The sequence below is a fragment of the Mus musculus genome, chromosome X (assembly GCF_000001635.26).
Source record: "Mus musculus strain C57BL/6J chromosome X, GRCm38.p6 C57BL/6J".
In the NCBI taxonomy this organism is placed as follows: domain Eukaryota; kingdom Metazoa; phylum Chordata; class Mammalia; order Rodentia; family Muridae; genus Mus; species Mus musculus.
The window spans coordinates 42,114,976-42,135,343 of NC_000086.7; the positions used below are offsets into that span (position 1 = coordinate 42,114,976).

At 42.0% G+C, this 20,368-nt stretch overlaps 1 pseudogene; it reads right to left on the reverse strand.

The window, feature by feature from the left end:
- Gm14615 (predicted gene 14615) lies at positions 12,852 to 15,885 on the reverse strand (annotated as a pseudogene).

Sequence of the window (20,368 nt, forward strand, 5' to 3'; positions counted from 1 at the left end):
ATAGTCACTGTGTTCCCAGTGGTGAGAACATTACCTAGACCATTAGAAGGTCGTTACTGGACACTAGGTTCTTTTTAGCTCAGTGCATATGTAGATAATGTGTTGAATGGACATCGTATGAAAGAATGAATGAACACATGAATGAACAATGGAATGAGGAAACTAAAAGCTGAGCATGGAAAAAATTATTTTCTTTGGGGAAACTATATTAGTAACATTTTCTTTTGCTAGATCACTGAAGGTATTGTCCATCATGGTAGAGCAGGGTGTTGGTGACAGTGGCTGGAGCTGTGGTCTCAGGAGCAGATAGATGCCTTGCTACACTACCTTCATTATCAGGACATAAGAGGGTGTGCTGGTTTGTATATGCTTGACCCAGGGAGTGGCACTATTAAGAGGTGTGGCCTTGTTGAGTAGGTGTGTCACTGTAGGCATGGGCTTTAAGACCCTCATCCTGGAAGCCAGTCTTACACTAGCAGCCTTCAGATGAAGATAGAGAACTCTCAGCTCCTCCTGTACCATGCCTGCCTGGATGCTGCCATGTTCCCACTTTGATGATAATGGACTGAACCTCTGAACCTGTAAGCCAGCCCTAATTAAATGTTGCCCTTAGAAGAATTGCTTTCATCATGGTGTTTGTTCACAGAAGTAAAACCCTAACTAAAACGAGGGGGAATGTTGGTGCTCAACTTGGCTCTGTCTACTTTCTGATTTTATTCAGCCCCAGACCCCAGTCCATGGGGTGATGCCACTCACACTCAGGCTAAGTCTTCCCTCCTTTGTTAAGGCCTTTGGGAACTCTCACAGACACACTCAGACGTCTGTCTCCTAGGGGAGACAGTGAAGATGGAGAATCACGTGGGGCAGGGCTTCACTATGTAGCCCAGGCTGGACTGGGTGTCTCAATCTTACTGCATCTGCCTCCAAAATCTAGGGATTGCATGCACCCTGCCACGTTCTTTGCAAAATGAACATAAAACATCTACTGTGTGCCAGCAGGCTGTGTTCTAGACTTCCTGTCATAGAGTGTTGAAGGGCAAAGGGAAGTTTGTCTACTTCAAATGGTGTGGGGGAAGCTATGACTTAAATGTTCAGAGAAGGGAGCCCTGAAGTGGAGGACAAGAGTTCTGGCTGCAGAGAAACAATCCATGTCAGAATCACAAAGCTGGGCTGTTGGAAGAACTGAAAAGTGGGAAGATTTGTTTTGTTTTCAGACAAGGTTTCACTATGTTGCCTATGTAGGTCATGCTGATTCTGCCCACTCAGGCTCCCAGGTAGGTAACTGGCAGTACAAGTGCACCCTGCTATGCCCAGTCTTAGAAATGGAAGTTTGAAGAGGACTGAAGGCATTTATTGAGAATCTTCCAGCCTGATGTGCTGGGACGGGAGATCAGTGCTCTTGTGTATGTTGGACAAGCACAGTATCTCCGTTAGCCGCATCAGCATCACTACGGTTCTTCATATGCACTACGTCTTTTGGGATATCTGTTTAAGATAAATTTGCTCTGCTTCCCTCTTCCCCCACTGCCACATTCAAGGAATGAAGATTAAAGGAGGTGCACTGAAGATCAGAGAAAGAAATTCGTTGTTTCCACAAGCTGGTTTTGTGGTGTAGGTTGGAACATAAGGAAAACAATATCCTTCCACTTCTAGTCTCAATCTTTTCTGAGGTGGATGAACTATATAGGCCTTCCATAGGCTCCTCCTTATTGAAATCAAATGACTCTGGGACTGGAGAGATAGTTAACTGTTCCTAGAGGACCCAAGTTTGGTTTCTAGCACCAACATGAGGTGGCTCACAACAACTTGCAACTCCAGCTCCAGGAAGCAGCATCCTCTTCTGATCTCTTTGGCTACCTGTGCACATGCAGCACACACAAACAGACTCACTGACACATATACACATTTAAAAAAAAACTCTTAAAAAATCCCTTTTAAAACAAGGTCTCATTGTGTAAGCCTGGCTGGCCTGAAACTCAGTATGTAAAGCAAGCAGGCCTCTACCTCACAAAGATCCACTTGTCTCTGCCTTCTAAATTCTGGGATTGAAGACATTAGCCACCAGCTGGATGGTGGTGGTGCAAGGCTTTAATCCCAGCCCTCAGGAGGCAGAGGCAAGTGGATTTCTGTGAGTTCTAGGACAGCCAAGGCTGTACAAAGAAACTCTGTCTTAAAAAAAGCAAAAGCAAACATTTTTTTTTTTTTTTAGTTAAGGTACTTTGTCTACTGATCCTAATGAGATTATTGTTAGCCTTTTAATTTTATTAAACCAAATTGTATTATGTGCTTGCTGGAAATTCTGGGAAGTAGGATAGAAAAAAGCAGACATAGAGGGTTGGGGTATGGCATGTGCTTAGAATACACAAGTCCTTGGCTCCATTCTCAGTACTGGGCAAAAAATAAAAAGTAAAAATAAAAAATGAAAAAAGGAGGGAGTGCAAATGTCCTGTGGTATGATGCTAGAGTACGTGGTATAGATCTTAGCTTCTTAAACTGTGTGTAACTGGCTGGCCCATATGGAATCATATAAACAGATGTGTGAGTCATGAAAATTTAGCAAGGATTTCTAAATGTGCGACAACAAAAATTAATTCACAGTGGGTGGTGCACTCCTGTATTGCATCACCCAAGTCCACCAATATTTGTTTCTGAACATAGCACATGAATGTTTTGCACTGTACAGGCCTGCATGAAGCACCTTGACTCAGATGTAAAACTATTGTATTATTGAATCCATGTATCTATGATACATAGAAAATCTTCTGCTCTAAACAAAAGCTACCATCAGTCCTTATCATGTAAGTATCCAGTCAGTTGATCTTCCATTGTGTTGTATTAGAATCTTTAACTTGGTAGTCTGAGGAGATAACTCAGCGGTTAGCTCGTTCACAGGACCTGGGTTTGATTCCCAACACCCAGATAGCAGCTCACAACCATGGTAACTCCAACATCAGCAGATCCAAGGCCCTCTTCTTGTTTCCTTTTACATCCAGCACACATGAGGTGCACGAACAAGCATGCAGGCAAAACACTCACTCAAACAAAATAAAGATTACTCTCTAAAGAAAAAAAAAACTGTTATTTTAAAAATTGATGTTAGAGTTGCTGACTTGATATTCATAACAAATTGTTCAGGTGACTGGAGAACTGGTTCGGTGGTTACAACTGTCTAGTACTGCTCTTGCAGAACCTGAGTTCAATTCCTAGTACTCACATCGGGTATCTCACAGTCGCCTCTACTGACATTTCTGTGGAATCCAACGCCTCTGGTCTTCAAGGACAGTAGAACCGCCCACACACACATCCACACCCACTCACATACACAAACCTAATCATAAAAATAAAAGCAAATCTTTTTTAAAAGGCCATTCAATGTATGAGGGCATGGCATTAAGAAAACATTTCTAACAATTTCCAAAATGACATTAAACATAATTCTGCCACTTTATGCCATCTATTTATGTGAAGTGGCATCCTCACAATGACAATTATAAAATCAAAACACTAATTAACTCTGAAAATATGAACATTTACCCTATGTCTTGCAGAATCAAATATTTAGCTGAGTTGTTCTTTTTTGTGTAAAAATAAACACAACTACCTTAGTATGCATTTTTAACAAGTGATAAGGTTCTACATATACAAAAGAATTATTTTTAAACAAAAATTTGCTTTATTATTGGCAAAAGTTTGATCTGTGAACCTCTTTCATAGTCATCTATTCTCAAGGTTATATGAAAAAAATTCTCACATAAAAAGACAAATTTCATGGGTTATGAGTGGGAAAAGATTAATAAGCCTTGGTGTAGACTGTCATCACAACAGAAACATAGAACACAAATACTCTGGCCCAGTAAATGCAGAAGTTTGATGAAAATAAAGCCATTGGGGCTGGACAGATGGGTCAACAGTTAAGGGCACTGACTACTTGTCCAGAGGATCTGAGTTCAATTCCCAGCAACCACATGGCAGCCCACCACTGTCCCTAAGTCCAGTTTCAAGGGATCTGACACCCTCAGGCAAACATAGATGCAGGCAGAACCACCAATCCACATGAAATAGAGAGAGAGAGAGAGAGAGAGAGAGAGAGCGAGAAAGAGAGAATGCCATCAAACCTAAGAGATCTGAGAACGTTCTAAGCCTTATAGCCTTACAATTGTGGAGTGTATGTGTGTGTGTTGTTTTGTTCTCTATTATTCTATGTAAGGTTAATGAAAGAAAACTACAAAACCCAGGGTATTGCAGGAGAGACTGATGTGTGTGTGCTGGCATGTATCTTCAATATTTAAAACACATTTCCATATGCATTCTATATAATTGAGTAATAAGTATTCAAACAGCATTTCATCTCAGGAAGAATTAAGCCTCTCTTGCTTCCAACCACTACCAACCAACCAACAAACAAACAAACAAAAAAAAGGAAGCCAGAATTCATTTAAAGCACAATTCAAAACACTCCTTCATTTGGAAATGGTTCATTAATTCAGATGACAAATTGGGAATAGTAGCAACTGAGCGAGTGATTCATGATGATTGAAGGTGCCTCGTAACCTTTCTGTCTCCATTTCTGCATTGGTCTGTAGGGAATAATGGTTTCATGGAAGTGTTATGAAAAATAATTAAGATTGGTAATGCACTTTGAGATCCATGGATGAATCGTGCTTTCAAAGGGCATAATTACACACAGCAGTGAGTCTCTCAGACATGCTTCCCCTTTAATAGCTATTCAAAATAACAGCGCTCAGGTAGGTTTTCCTGTTCTCAAGTGACTACTACATTATTTAGCCACTGATACCAGCCACCTTTAAAATAATAGGTAGCAGTTTATGGTGTCACGCACTTGCAGTTCCAGCACTCAGGGGGCTGAGGGAAGAGGATCACTGCAAATTCGAGGCCAGCCTGGACTACATAGGGAACTCCAGGTCAGCTAAAGCTCTGTAGTGAGACCTCTCCCCCTCTCTCCCCCTCCCTCTCCCTCTCCCTCCCCCTCCCCCTCCCCCTCTCCCTCTCCCTCTCCCTCTCCCTCCTCTCTCTCTCTCTCTCTCTCTCTCTCTCTCTCTCTCTCTCTCTCACACACACACACACACATTAGTAAAGACCACTAATTCTTTGGATTTTCCTTTCTTTCGTTCCTGTTTTCCCAGTGAACTTGGCTTATCCATCTGCTCTATGAGAACAGGCACCAACTACACAGAGAAACCCTGTCTCGAAAAACCAAAAACCAAAACCAAAAACAAACAAACAAACAAAAAGAATGTAAAAGATCAGCTTAATCGCATCACTGACTCCAAAGGAGATCTTCATCTTTTAAATATTAATTACATGATTTTAGGGATGAAACTCAGGACCTCATGCATGTGAAAGAAGGTCCTCTGCCAGGGAGGGAGCAGAGAAAGGTATTTGTGACTAAGCCTATAGACAAGAGGTTGATATTGCTGACCAGTGGAAAGACAAAACTAACTTCCACAAGCTGTCCTCTGACCTCGACATACACTCAAATAAATGAATGCAACTTTAAAATAATTAAGGAGTGAGGCATGCTGGCTCACGACTTTCATCCTAGCACTTAGGAGGCAGAGACGGGCGGATGTCAGTGAGTTTCAGGCTAGCCAGGGCTACATATTGAAATCCTGTGTCTTAGTTACTTTTCTATTGCCATGATAAAACACCATGACCAAGGCAACTTGTAAAATGTTTAATTTGGCTTACAGTTTCCGAGAGTCCATGATGGCAGAGCAATGACATCCCATATTAAAAACACAAACAGGAGGCACAGGCTGCACTGGAAATGGCAAAAGTGTTTTGAAAACTCAAAGTCTACCCACAGTGACACACTTCCTTCAGCAAGGCCATTCCTCCTAATCCTCCCCCAAAAGTTACCTACTGAGGATCAGGTGGTACTCAAATGTCTGAGACTTACAGGGGACAACTCATTAAGACCACCATACCTTTTCTTTTTTTAAGAAATCATTTTTGCTGGGCGGTGGTGGCACACGCCTTTAATCCCAACACTTGGGAGGCAGAGGCAGACGGATTTCTGAGTTCGAGGCCAGCCTGGTCTACAACGTGAGCTCCAGGACAGCCAGGGCTATACAGAGAAACCCTGTCTCGAAAAAAAAAATCGTTTTGAAAAATTTTTGAGATTATAATTACATCAATTTCCCCTTTCGTCTCCTTCCTCCATGCCCTCCCATACACCCCTCCTGGCTCTCTTTCAAATTTTTGGGTTCTTTCCTCATTAATTGCTGTTGCATAAGTGTGTGTGTGTGTGTGAATGCATGTATGTATATATTCCTAAATACACAAATACAACCTGCTTAGTCTGTATGTTAGTTATTATGTTTTCAGGACTGACCATTTGTTATTGGATAACCAGTTCTCCCACTCTCAGCATTCTTTAGTTGACCCTAATTCTTTGTGGAGGGTTGAGGCCTCCTGGACTTTTGCCTGTCCATGTTAGCATACCTATTACTGCTTTCCAAATCTAGCTCATGCTTAGGCAGTTATGCTGGTGAGACTTCATGGATGTAGCTTCTGACATTCCTAGGCAGAACAATCTCCCAGCAAACTTCTTGATCCTGTGGCTCTTACAATTTTCAGCCCCCTCTTCTGCAATGTTCCCTAACCTAAGCCTTAGGTGTGGGAGTTGTTTTGTAAATGCATCAGGAGGGACCGTGTGCCACAGCTCTCTGTTTTGATTTGGTTGTGATTTGCTGTTCTGCTCTTCATCTGTTGCAAAGAGAAGTTTTCTTGATGATGGAAATACTCCATTTAGCTGTGGGTATAAGGACAGATACTTAGAATGTAGTTAGGGATTATACTGGCTCAGTAAAGCAGTGGTTGTAGGTTCTTCTTTGAAATCCATGACTTCACTAGTCCTGAGTAGTCATCATTTCCTTCTTGTTGAACAGGTCTTAAGTCCAATTAGAGGGATGTTGGTCATTGCCAAGGTATGTATGCCACTATTACACCCTTAGGGTTATTGTGCTGGGCTGGGCATTATTTTTGATCCGTAAGTATCATAGCTAGGTGGGACTCTTGGTTGATTCCCTTCTTTGGAAGCTTGCATGGTAACTTCTGCTACCACAAAAGCTAGTCCTCAGGAAGAAAGAAGGCTTTCAGATCAGTTCCAGATCAGGAGCCTCTAGGCCCTGTGTCTGAAGTGCATGGTGTCTTCCAATATAGGGACTTATCGACCTCTGAGGAACAACCAAGGGAAATAGCAATTGCCTGTAATGTTTGGGGAATCCCCTGGTCAACCCTGACCAGAGCTTCTTATGCCTGAAGTTGGGGGATTTTGTTAGGTTGTCTTTGGCATTCAGAGGAAGTATTGTTAGCCCAGATAGGAAATTTTAGTGTAAGTTATATATGTATATTTAAACACCGACTTTCATGTTTTTGTAGGTACTTTTAGGCAAATAGTTAATATAATTCCTTGTGACCTTTTCAGACATCATTACTGTTATTTTTTACTTCCTCCCTCCTTCAGTATTTATTTCCCTTCCTCTCGTTAGAGCTCCCAGTTTTTCCCATTTTCCCCATCAGATCACTGGTACCCTACTGTTCCCTCTCAATTGCTCCCTCATCACCCCACCCTGACAGTGGTCCCTTTCCTGGATTCTGTATTTGTTCCATGTTGTATATTCACATCTGAAGAGTTTGATCTAGGAACCTCAGGTGAAAGAGAAACTTCATTTACTAAGCAAGACCCAGGATGACACATCCTGTCTGTCTGTCTGTCTGTCTGTCTGTCTGTTATTTTGAGACAGGGTTTCTCTGTGTATCGCTGGCTGACCTGGAACTCACTGTGTAAACCAGTCTGCCCGTGAACTCAGAGATCTGCCTGCCTCTGCTTTATGAGTGCAGGAATGAAAGGCATGCACAAACACTGCCCAGCAATGCATCCTGTCTTTAAAAACAGTTTCAAGCATCTTTTATTGCTTTGCACAGTTTGCTTTCTTATTTACTTGATCCGTCTCCTTTTTCTCTGCTCTTATTTTGTGGAAACTCACAGCGAGCGATTTCTTTAGGTGGCTAACACCACAGTGGGAGAAGAATAGAGATGCTGAAATGAGAATATTGAGTTGTTGAGCTGGGAAAAGAAAGGGGCTGAGATTAATGAAACAGGAAACAAAAGAGAATAAGACTTAAGCGCCCCTATGAAAGGAGACCTAGGACCCCAAAGCAAGTGGAGGAAAGGACCGTCTGACCTCTAACTCAGGCAATTCTCCCATGAACACCTTTTACTGGTTTGCCACCTCAGAGAAATACAAAAGAATAGCACCCCTTCCAACGGCGAGCAAAAAACGTTCTGATGCGCTTGAATACATAGTAATAGCTTTATGTTTGAGGGGAGCACTCTTGCTCTAAACAAACTCCCCTTCGAATTAGATTGTTTGGTCCTCACAGAGAATTTGAAATTGAATGGGAAGCATTTTCCATAAGCTAGTGATAAAAATAAAAATAAATAAATAAATAAATAAATAAATAAATAAAAATAAGCCTTATTCTTTAAGCTAAGTTTCAGTTGTTTGGAATCAATGTGTATAGCAAACTTTGATACAAGAATCTCGGGCCAAAACAACAACAACAACAACAACAACAATCCCCTGTGTCCTAATAACTTTTCTCTTTCACCACCTCTGGTGGGTGGTGGACTTGAGGGGAGGTTGGATGTTTGTTAAAGTAGGTCGGGAAAAAATGTATACCTACAAACAGCTTTGGCCACCAAGCCAGGCGTCAAGCTAGGATGAGCAAAGGACTACCATCTGCTCTCCCCTGACTGATAGACGAACATCACCACCAACAAGGAGTCTCTTTGCCCAGTGCCAGGGGGCTGTATAGCTTTTTGATGTGGGTTCTGTGGTCAAACTTAGTTTCTCATGTTTACACAGGAAGCACTTCATCAACTGAAGTATCTCCCCAGACCATTATCCTATACTTTTGCAAAATGTTATCACGGGGCTAAACTAGATAAAAATGTACAAAATTGACCTTTTTGTTTCTTAAAACTCTAGGCTAATCTACAATTATGTCAATAAAAATTTCTATTAAAAATGAAAGGGGGGCTGGACAGGTGTCCTAGAGGGTACACTGCTTATCCCTAGGAATCATATAGTGGAAGGAGAGAACTGGTCCCTCTAATATGCACCATGCTACTCATGTGTACACACACACACACATACACAGACATGAACACACGCTTGCCTTGAACTCACAGACATCCACTTGTATTGAAAATAAAGGCATACAGCACCATGCTTAACCTAGGAAACATTTTTTTTAAGTGAAACAGGAGCTGGGGATGTGTTATAGTGCTTGTCTGGCATCTATGAAGTCCTAAATTCTATCCTCAGCATCATGTAAAACCAGATGTAATGGTGCACACCTATAATTTCACCATTTCAGATATAGAAGTAGGAGAATCAGGAGTTCAGAGTCATCCTTGGCTACATAATGACCCCAGAGCAGTCCTGGGCTATGTCTATAGTTCTATTTAAAAATGAAAGTGTGGATCTAAAATGTCATTTTCTGTTTGTCTGTTTATTTTGTGTGTGTGTGTGTGTGTGTGTGTGTGTGTGTGTGTAACTGTGATGAGGTAGGATGCGCATGAATAGATTATGTGAGAGGTCAGAAGGCAACTTGTCTACTTACCTCGCCAGCTGAGGCCAAGCATGAGATTGTAATCTCCAGCTTCCAGCTTCTCCTGATGCTGTGGCAGGGATTACACCAGAGGCTGGTGTGCCTCTGCCACCCAATTTTAGGCAGTGCTAGGAATTCTCAGCCTGAAGCCTCTGGTATACTAGGCCTGCACTCTTCCCACTGAGTTACCCTCACCCAAGTCTAGGTTTTTAAAGAGTGTATTAGTTATTATTGTTGAAATGACCAAAAGCCTGAGAAGAGGCAGCTTAATTGAGGAAGAGGGTTTTTTTTTGGGGGGGGGGTGTCATGGTTTAAAAAGAGATAGATATCACCATGATACAGAAAGCCCCGTGGCAGGAGCATAAGGCAGCTGCCCACATTGTTTCTCCATCCGGAAGCAGAGAGCAAGTGGGGCCAGGCCAGCAAGCCTCAAGGCTGCCTTCAGAAATCTCATTCCTCCAGTGAGGCTCCATTTCAAGGATCTGCTAAAGCCCCAGAAGCAGCTGGGGACTAAGTGCTCAAACACAGGAGCCTCTGGGAGACAGCTCATATGCAGAGCCCAAGTGCATACTTGACCAACGAGAGCAACAAAGGACCAGTGGGTAGCGTCAGTCAATGTGAGAGAAGAGATCTGAGGTTTAGCCTTTGATGTTCTGTTAGGGAATTATTTTCCTGAGAGAGTAAAAGGGAGAAAAAAAAATCTGCTAGCCCATAGTTTTAAGTACTGAAACCTTCTCTAATTAAAATATTCTGTGTGAGGCAATAATGAGGTAATTCAAGTAGAATCGAGCTAACACCTTGATATAGAACTGAAAAGAATTACAGGTCAAAGTCAAGTACCTGCTTTGTATCCTGCTGGTATGATATGCAGGAATAGGTGTGGCTGAACAATGAATAATGTATGGACTGAAAGTCCAACTAATGTGCACCTATTCCTGCATATCATACCAGCAGGATACAAAGCAGGTACTTGACTTTGACCTGTAAGGATTTCATACTATGTATTTTGAATCTATTAATCCCCCTACTATTCCCCCTAACTTCCCAAGTTCACCTTCCCTTCCTCATCCCCTTCCCTTTTAAAATTAACCCACAGAGTTCAATTTGTGCAGTATTCTTTGGGGGTGGGGGAGATGGGAGATTAACACAGGGTTCTCTCTATGTGGTCCTGCCTGTCCTAGAGTTCAATAGCCTCCCACTCAAAGATCCTCCTGCCTCTGCTTCTCAAGTGCTAGGATTAAAGTCAAGTACCAGCACTCCGGGTCAACAGTAGTCATTTAAGCAACACTGAACATCTACAAGATGATATGCTCCATCCTATAAAGACTGGAGCAATATTACTCAAGCAAGAAGTAAAATAATTTCCAGAAGTACCACCTTGAAATACAAGATGAACCATTGATTAGCAGGCACAAAATTCAGATACTGAGCTGGAGAAGAAAGAGAAGGCAGAGCCGGGCACTTGGGAGGCAGAGGCAGGAGGATTTCTGAGTTCGAGGCCAGCCTGGTCTCCAAAGTGAGTTCCAGGACAGCCAGGGCTACACAGAGAAACCCTGTCTCGAAAAACCAAAAAAAAAAAAAAAAAAAAAAAAGAAAGAAAGAAAAAAGAAAAGAAAAAAGAAAGAGAAGGCAGAAAGGGGTTGTGACCCACAGGTTGAGAAACATTGCCATAAACCAGTACTATAGCTTCTATTTTTATTTTAATGTGTCTGTGCAGATGTGTGTGTGTGTGTGTGTGTGTGTGTGTGTGTGTGTGTGTGTACCAGAGGTCAAAACTGGGTGTTTTTCTCGACCACCTCTCTGTCGATTTTTGGAGTGTCTTTCAGTGAATCTGGATGTCACTAAGCTAGACTGGCTACCCAGCAATGCCCTGGAATCCTGTGCTTTCCCCCAGCAAAGCAATGAAAGATTCGTGCCACCATGGCAAGCTCTTTTCCTTGGGTGCTAGTTATCATACCTGGGTCATCATGCTTACACAGCAAGCAGTTTCCTGACTGAGCCATCTTCCCAGCAACCATACTGTAATAGTTATTTTATGCTTGTGAGTGTAAGTGCACAAGTGTATGTGTGTTTGTGTTTGCTCATGCACATACGTGTGAATGCTTGAGGGCCAGAAGAGGCTATCAGGTATCCCCTACCACTCCCTGTCTGTTCCTTATTTTTATTTCGTCTTTCTCTTTGTGTTGTTTGTTTGTACCCTCTTTGTTCTTTCCATCTATTCCTTTGAAGCAAGATCTCTCTCTGAACCTGGGGTTGCACTTTCTTGACTAGGCTGGAAGCCAGAAAACCCCATTAATTCCCCTGTCTCTGCTCCACTGGCAGCCTGGGGCTATAAAAAATGACTGGTGTGAGGTCTACAAGGATGACGTTGGATGAGATTAGCATTTGAATTGGTAGATTGTTTTGTTTTGTTTTGTTTTGTTTTGTTTTGTTTTGTTTTTGAGACAGGGTTTCTCTGTGTAGCCCTGGCTGTCCTGGAACTCACTCTGTAGACCAGGCTGGCCTCTAACTCAGAAATCTGCCTGCCTCTGCCTCACGAGTGCTGGGATTAAAGGTGTGTGCCACCACTGCCTGGTAGATTAAATGAAGGTGGCTACAAAGGGAACTCATTTTACTTGACTGCTAGATCCAAGAAACTGGCTTTTTTAAAATCCGGAGGCCACTGATTGTCAGCATGGAACTGTACAGCTGGTTTCCTGGGTTTCTAGTTTATTGGGTATAGATCTTGTAAGCACCATTATCATGTGACCCATTGGCTATAAGAAATTAAAAAAGATACACAGAGAAACCCTGTCTCGAAAAACCAAAAAAAAAAAAAAAGAAAGAAATTAAAAAAGAACAAACCAACGAATGAACATATACACACCACATTGATTCTTTTTCTCTGGGGAATCGTGACTAATTCAAAGACTTGAGCTTTTTTTTTTTTTTTTAAAAAAAAGACTTCAGCTTTTTTGGAGGAGGGGAAATGTTGTCTAAAAATTTTGTTTATTTATTTATATATGTTGGTGTGGGTGTGGTGGCGTACTCCTCTTTGGGCAATTTATTAGGAGTTATTTCTCTCTCTACACCATGTTTGCTCCAATCATCAAACTCATATTGTCAGGTTTGGCAGCAGTACCTTTTACCCACTAAACCATCTCATTGCCTCTGTTTTGAACACCTATTTCATTTGTGTGTGTGTGTGTGTGTGTGTGTGTGTGTGTGTGTGTTCCAACGTGGTCCTCAGTTGGTGGAACTGTTTGGCAATTATTAGGAGGTATGCCCTCTTTAGAGGAGGTGTGTAACTGGGAGGCCAACTTTGAGTTTTTTTTAAAACCTCTCGCCATTTCCAGTTAGATCTCTCTGACTAGTAATTGGCTGTCTCAAGATGTAAGCTCTAAGCGACTGCTCTAACATCAGGCCTGCCTGCCTGCCAGCCTGCTCCCTGCCACCATGTTCCCTGCCAAGACTGCTGTGAACACTCTCTGAAACTAACGCTCCACTGTAAGCCCCATGTGAACTCTTGTCTAAATTTCCTTGGTCATGGTGCCATCACAGCCAAGAGAGAAGTAACCAAGACATTTAGGGAAATGATTTATCTCATGTGAAGTTTTTGGTGCTAAGTGAGCTTTGCGATCTGATGAAAAGCCTTGCCACAGGCATTACATTTGTAAGGCCTCTCTCCTGTGTTAATCCTCTGGAGAAACTCAGGTGCGAACGCCACCTGAAGACCTTATTGCAGTCATCACACTGGTACAACTTTTTTACAGTGTGCACTTTTTTATGGTTCAAAAGGGTGGAACTTTCAGAGGTGTCCCCAAATTCATGGCACCTGTGGGCTCTAGTGTGTATTCTCTGGTGTTCAATAAGGTAGGAGCTCCGGCTGAAGGCCTTTCCACACTCATTACACTCATAGGGCTTTACTCTAACATGAATTCTCTGGTGTTGGAAAAGGGTTGAGTTTTGACGGAAGGTCTTCCCACACTTGTTACATGTATAGGGTCTCTCCCCGGTGTGAGTCCTCTGATGGCTGGTGAGCTGTGTGATCATGCTGAAGGCTTTGCCACACTGGATGCACTTATATGGCTTCTCTCCCTTATGGATCCTCTGGTGGTAAATGAGGCTGGAGGTCTGGGTAAAAGCTCTCCCACAGTCATCACACACGCAAGGCTTCTCTCCCGTGTGGATTCGCTGGTGCTGAATAAGGTGTGAGCTCTGGACACCATTTGGGAGTTAGTTCTCTCCTCCCACCCGGTGGGAAGGGTGTGAAGCCCTTCCCACATTCATCACATTTAAACAGCTTTTCTCTGGTTTGAGTTCTCTGGTGGCGAATCAGTCGTGAGGTACAGCCAAAGGCTTTTGTGCACTTATTGTGTAAGACCCCCTTTCGGGGACCCCCTCCAGTCTCGGGAGAGAGAGTGCACCCAAAGAAACACGAGAATCCTTCTTGCTGCAAACACAGGAGGCAATTTAATGGCTCCAGGTCGAAATGTATCTTACAAAGGAGACAGTGGATTTGACCCCGAGGCACGAAAGCTAGGGGGTTTTATGGGGTAAAGGGCTTAGGGGTGGGGGATTCAGCACAGGGACACATTATTGGCTTATTCAAACATCAGCAAAAGAATACGTGCAGGTCAGGGTGTCAGAGTTCTGTGAATTGTTGACTCAGTTCAGATAGCTCTGTTATGTCCTCACATTCCTCTTTATCTTTATGGTTAAGCTGTTCCCAGGAATGTTTTAACGAAGGGGCATGCCCGGGTTTGTTTTTCTTTGTTCTCAGCCCCAGGCAGCCTCTAGGCTCACAAACAACCAGCAATTTCTGAGTACTTTATATGACTTACAGGTCTTGAAATTTCATCTTTCTTTCAGTTGCACTTATAAGGTTTCTCTCCAGAATGGACTACCTGGTGCTGATTCAGGCGAGAGAGCCACCTGAAAGCTTTGCCACACTGCTCACACTTAAATGGCTTCTCTTCAGTGGTATTTCCCTGGCAGGCAATAAGGCTTGGGCTCTCTGAGGCTCTCCGCATTTGAGATTTCTCCCCTGTATGCATCATCTTCTGATGCTGGGCTAGAGTTGCTCTCTGGCAGAAAGCCTTGCCACACTCCTGGCAGGAGTAGGGCCTCTCCAGTGTGCGTCCTCTGGTGTCTGCTGAGCTGTGAGCGCTGGCAGAAGGCTTTCCTGCACTCTTGACAAATGAAAGGCCTTTCTCTGGTGTGGATTCTCTGATGATGGACGAGGCTTGAGCTCTGACCAAAGGTTTTTCCACACTCCTCACATCCATAAGGCTTCTCTCCAGTATGAATGCTTTGATGCTGAACCAGCTTTGCGCTCAGGTGGAAACCTTTCCCGCACTCAGCACATTTAAATGGTCTCTCTCCGGTGTGGATTCTCTGATGCTGAATGAGTACTGAGGCCAGGACGAAGCACTTCCCACACTGGTCACATTTAAGCTGCATATGTATCAAAAGATGGCCTAGTCGGCTATCACTGGAAAGAGAGGCCCATTGGACTTGCAAACTTTATATGCCCCAGTACAGGGGAACACCAGGGCCAAAAAGTGGGAATGAGTGGGTAGGGAAGTGGGGGCGAGGGTATGGGGGACTTTTAGGATAGCATTGGAAATGTAATTGAGGAAAATATGTAATAAAAAAAAAAGAAAAAAAAAGATTTCTCTCCAGTGTGGCTCATTTTGTGCTGATTCAGGCGAGAGTGCCACCTGAAAGCTTTGCCACACTCTTCACATGGGTAGGAATGCTTTGATGCTGAATCAGTTTTGGGCTCAGGTGGTATCTCTGATCATCAGGCTGATAACCACATCAGTAGCCTGCAGCTCCTTACATTCTTGGACAGCATCCTTTGTGGAGTTCTTGGGCATCATGGTCTCACTATTCAAATGGTGCTTCTGGAAAAGTGAGCCACTCACTCTTAGCCCAAGGCTTCTTGGGCAATTCTCTGACCAGACCTTAGAATCCAAATTGTCTCCAAAGCCAGGAATCTGCCTTTGGATGAGGTTTGAGTACTCACAGATTTGCTTGCGATCAGTTCTAATAGTGGAGTCTGTCTGGCAAATCCTTGGTGCCTCTGTCCCCTCTGTTCCCTGTAGATCAAGGACCCACGGCTGGAGATCAGTTCCGGCTTAAAGACTAGGAATCCTGCTGCCCCGGGGCGTGGGTGAATCCCAACAAGAGAGCCACCAGAAAGGGCTTTGCAAGCTTATCCCACTGTGCCCCACCTGGGCGACTTCCTCTCGCTGGCCAGCCCTCCCCATTTGTTCTCCAGCTCCGCCCCCTGCCCCCAGGTTACAGGGGTGGGGGTGGGGCCAGAAGTTCTCCCTCCATGTTTTTATGTTTTAGGAGAGTAGATTCATGTATTAGATATTTTATTGACTATTATCTTTAAATAAACCGAAAAAGGGGAAAGAGAGACGCAGATGAACAAAATCTATCTTCAAAGAGCAAAAGTACATCAAACCTGTATTATTAGTTCCAAATAATATAGAATAAAACTTAAAGAGTACTTTCGTCTTTTTAAAAAATATTTATTTATTTATTTATTTATTATACATTTATTTATTAGTACACTGTAGCTGTCTTCAGACACTCCAGAAAATGGCATCAGATTTCGTTATGGATGGTTATGAGCCACCACGTGGTTGTTAGGATTTGAACTCAGGACCTTTGGAAGAGCAGTCGGCACTCTTAACCGCTGAGCCATCTCTCCAGCCCAACTTCCGTCTTTTACTCTTCCATATACAGAATCTGTTGGGGTTAGAAGAGAAATTCTGCATTATGACATAACAGTATTCCGAACTCTAGTCATGGAATACTGCTTCAAGGTATTTTCATCTCCCCACATTTCCTTCCCAGATTTGCACACTGAAGGAGTGAGCTCACATAAATCGGGTAAGAGAGAGGAGTCCACAGATGTCTCACAAATATGATACTTTCACGACTTGTTGTATGACCCTAGGAGTGTGGTGGGAATCCTGCTTTGGAAGTCTTTGAGAAGTGAAGCACTAGAAACTTCATTTAGAGGAACAGTGGGTAGACAGCAGCATTTGAGGTAGAAAACTCATCTCAGTCAGGGCTGATTATCGTGGATGAGAAAATGTGGGTCGGAAGGTCTAAGAAAGGACATTTTTCACATGGATAATTGTAAAATCCTGAGCTCTCTTGACTGTCTTTTGGGGAAAAGATATATTGACATAAAATCTATTTGGAGGATTTTCTGTTTTCCTTAAAAGAGATGAAGAGGAAGGGAAGGAATGAAGCCTGTTCCCCTCCTCCCCACAATCTGTGAACAGTAATTTTGTGGTGTTTTTGCTTTTGTTTTCTTGGGGTGCTCAGAATGGCCTTGAACACCCTGGGCAAGTGCTCTACTACCAAGCCACACCCCGAGGTCCCCATCATCCCTTTAAAAAAAAAGCAGCTGGATCTTAGATTCAAGGCTTCTTGTGTAACTCCCTGAATGTCTGGGAGCATACATTCTTCTCTCTTCTCCCTCACATTTTATCAATTGTTTGACCTTTAAATGAAAAATATTAGTTGTTATACCAAGGATCCTATTATTTTTATAGAACTATGTAGCCATGAAGGTCGGGGTTTGTTAGTATACTTTCTGGAACTGTTTTCATGATAAGATTTTCTTTAAGCAATAGAATATTCATGTATTAGCAACAAGATTGCACTTGAGTAATTTCAAACTGCCTGTTTGGGCTGCTGGTTTAAACTTGGGCATGGTCTTTCAAGAGACTTTATATGTAGTGCTTACATGAAAGGATGCTAATAAGATTTTAATGTGAAGTTTTCATTACTTTTATCTGTAGAATCTAATTTTTCTCAGGCTCCATCATCCAGCTTTTATTAAATATCCAAGTGCATTTCAACTGAAACACAAAAGCCTTGCTGACTGTCATAGAATCTGTATTTTGCATTTTGATAAATATTTAAATTAAAAACTGAAATGTTCATTATATGTGAGCTCTACAATTAATATTCTAGTTTAATAATATACCTTTTAGGCTGAGTGTATACACCTTTAATCCCAATTCTTGGGCGGCAAAGACAGATGGATCTTTGTGACTTCAAGACCAACCTGGTCTGTATAGGATATTCCTGGCCAGTCAAGATTCATAGTGAGACTCTGTCTCATAAAACAAACAAACAAAGTAAGAAACCAAACAAAATAAATTATACCTTTTAATTCTTTTATTTTTCCAAAAATCATAAAACATTGCAGGTAAGAAAATAATAGAGCTGGGCGTGGTGGCGCACACCTTTGATCCCAGCACTTGGGAGGCAGAGGCAGGCGGATTTCTGAGTTCGAGGCCAGCCTGGTCTACAGAATGAGTTCCAGGACAGCCAGGGCTACACAGAGAAACCCTGTCTCGAAAAACAAACAAAAGAAGAATCTTTCTACATTGCTGGAAAGACATTAAAATTAGCTTTGATATCTTTTTTATAATGTGCAAAGCAACTGTGTCTCATCCTTTATAATCTTTTCAAAATTCGTTCTGTTTATGAGTTTCTAAGCTTTGCAGCCCATCCTCTTGGGCATCAAAATCCTACTCTGATTGAAGTTATAATGTCTTAACAAAGACTGGTCTTATTAATCTTCGATTTCCTTTTGATTTTCATGTACTACTCTCTGCAGATTGGAGGATGGAACCTCACCTCCAATCAATCAGCATACTATTTTTATATCATGTGTAAAAATACCGATTGATCATTGTACTTCAAAGGTTTTTGAGCACTGTGTCACAACAGTCATAAAAATGAACGCCTTTCTTCGAAATCTGTTTTGTTGTTTCTTCTTGGGAAATAAGCCCGAGTTTGTCAAGTGGGTGTTTTATTGGTCTGAACTTGCTTTGAATGGTAGGCTATAAACCTTAAGAATGTTTCAGCAACTCATAAAGGAATAAAGACCCCAGTTAAAATGTCTCTGGTGACTGAGACCTTAAATAGACTACTAACTTCATTAAATTTCTTCTGATAGTTCTTTTGAAACCTTGTCATATTTGAATTTTATAGTTTTCCTAAAGATGTTATGAAGGGAATTATTTATTTATTTGCTTGTTAATATTTTGCCACATTGGGGTTCAGTAAGCAGGCATTCCTACTGCTGATCTAACCCTCCAGTCCATGAAATATCATTGAAAAGCTTGTATTGAATTTCATTTATTTGGTTGTCTATTTTCTTAGTGTTGTGTGCACATGCATGCACATGCATGTGCCATAGCATGTACTTAAAGGTCAGAGGACAGCTTGCAGAAATCAGTTTCTCCTTCCACCATGTGAATTTTGGGGATCAAGCTCAGATTGCCAAGGCTTGGCATCAAGTGCCGTTATTGCTGAACTATCTCTATGGCCCCAAAATATTATTTTTAAACAAGGACAAAACTGGGGTCATATATTAGTGGTAGAGTCCTTGTCTAGAGTGTGGGAGGTCTGGGTTCAGTCCCCAGTACTGAATGAATGGGAGGGGGACCAATTACTGCTCCTAGCAATCTATTTTTATGTCTCTGAGTTTATCTCCTTGCGTTACAGATACACTTCTCCTCAAAGTATGCTGACTATATAGTCATGTAAGGTGACTTTAGGTTGATTTTTCAAAGTGTTCCAGAACTCTTATTTGAATCTGAAAGCATGTCATCTCAATAGGGACTCAAGGCTGAGCAAAGATTATAATTTCCACCTAGGCATTTGAGAACCTAGCACCCTCTGTGAAACGAAGCACCTAGTTTCATGGTTGGTTGTCAGCTCTTCTCTTACAACTCCCAAGAAAATACATGGTAGAGTTTATAGCTTGGTAAATCGAAAAGCATTTTTCAACAAACAGATTCTAAATGACTGGTTATAACAAGAATTTATTGATTAAGGAATTTTATGTTTCTGAATGCTATGTAAGATAGTTGCTCCTATTTATGACTTGAATAAACATACTCAATTTTGCCAGGATGAAGAGGGGGATGTTCATATATCTGAAACTAGTTTGGAAAACTTGTTCTTTTGGTGTTTACTTTTCTTTTCCTTTTTTTTTCTCACTATGTACCCTCGAGTGCCTCAGCGCTCAATATTCAGAACAGTCTCTCTGTCTCCTGGGTGCTGGGATTAAAGGGGTGTGTTCTGGAGGGGCTTAAGGAAAATTAAGGGATAAGAAGGGGATGCTGCTACTAACTCTTATCCAGGACATCATGTTGTGTGTGAGAAGTTCATTTCTTGACTCTTGTATTTCTCCTCTAAAAGTAGGAAGGACAGCTCTAGTTGTTCTTTTAGGTATCTTTCCTATAGTTCTAGAAGCTGGCATGAAGGGACAAGAGACAGAATATATTCGACAGAGGCTTTCTCAAAATCCTGTGAAGCAATGGAGGCTTAGAGGGAAAGAAGTATGCTTGGACAAAGCCATTATATAATGTTACTACAAAGTTATGACAATATTTTATTTATCTTCTTCTGGGGAAGACACATTTGAAAGAGAATTCCAGATGATCAATGTGGATAACATATTACTATTATCCTTGTGTATTTAGCAGTGCTGGTGGGTTCTCTTGTTTTGAATTTGAAACAGGGTCTCTAGAGCTCTGGCTAGCCTTGAACTCTATATTCACTCTATCAGCTTTCTGAGTGCTGAGACTATCATCAGTATGTGCCACCAATCAGAACCCAGATGGATATTTTTATTAATATTTTAACAACCTACCATGCATAGTATTGGTAGCATTGATCCACTGTGCTTGCTGAC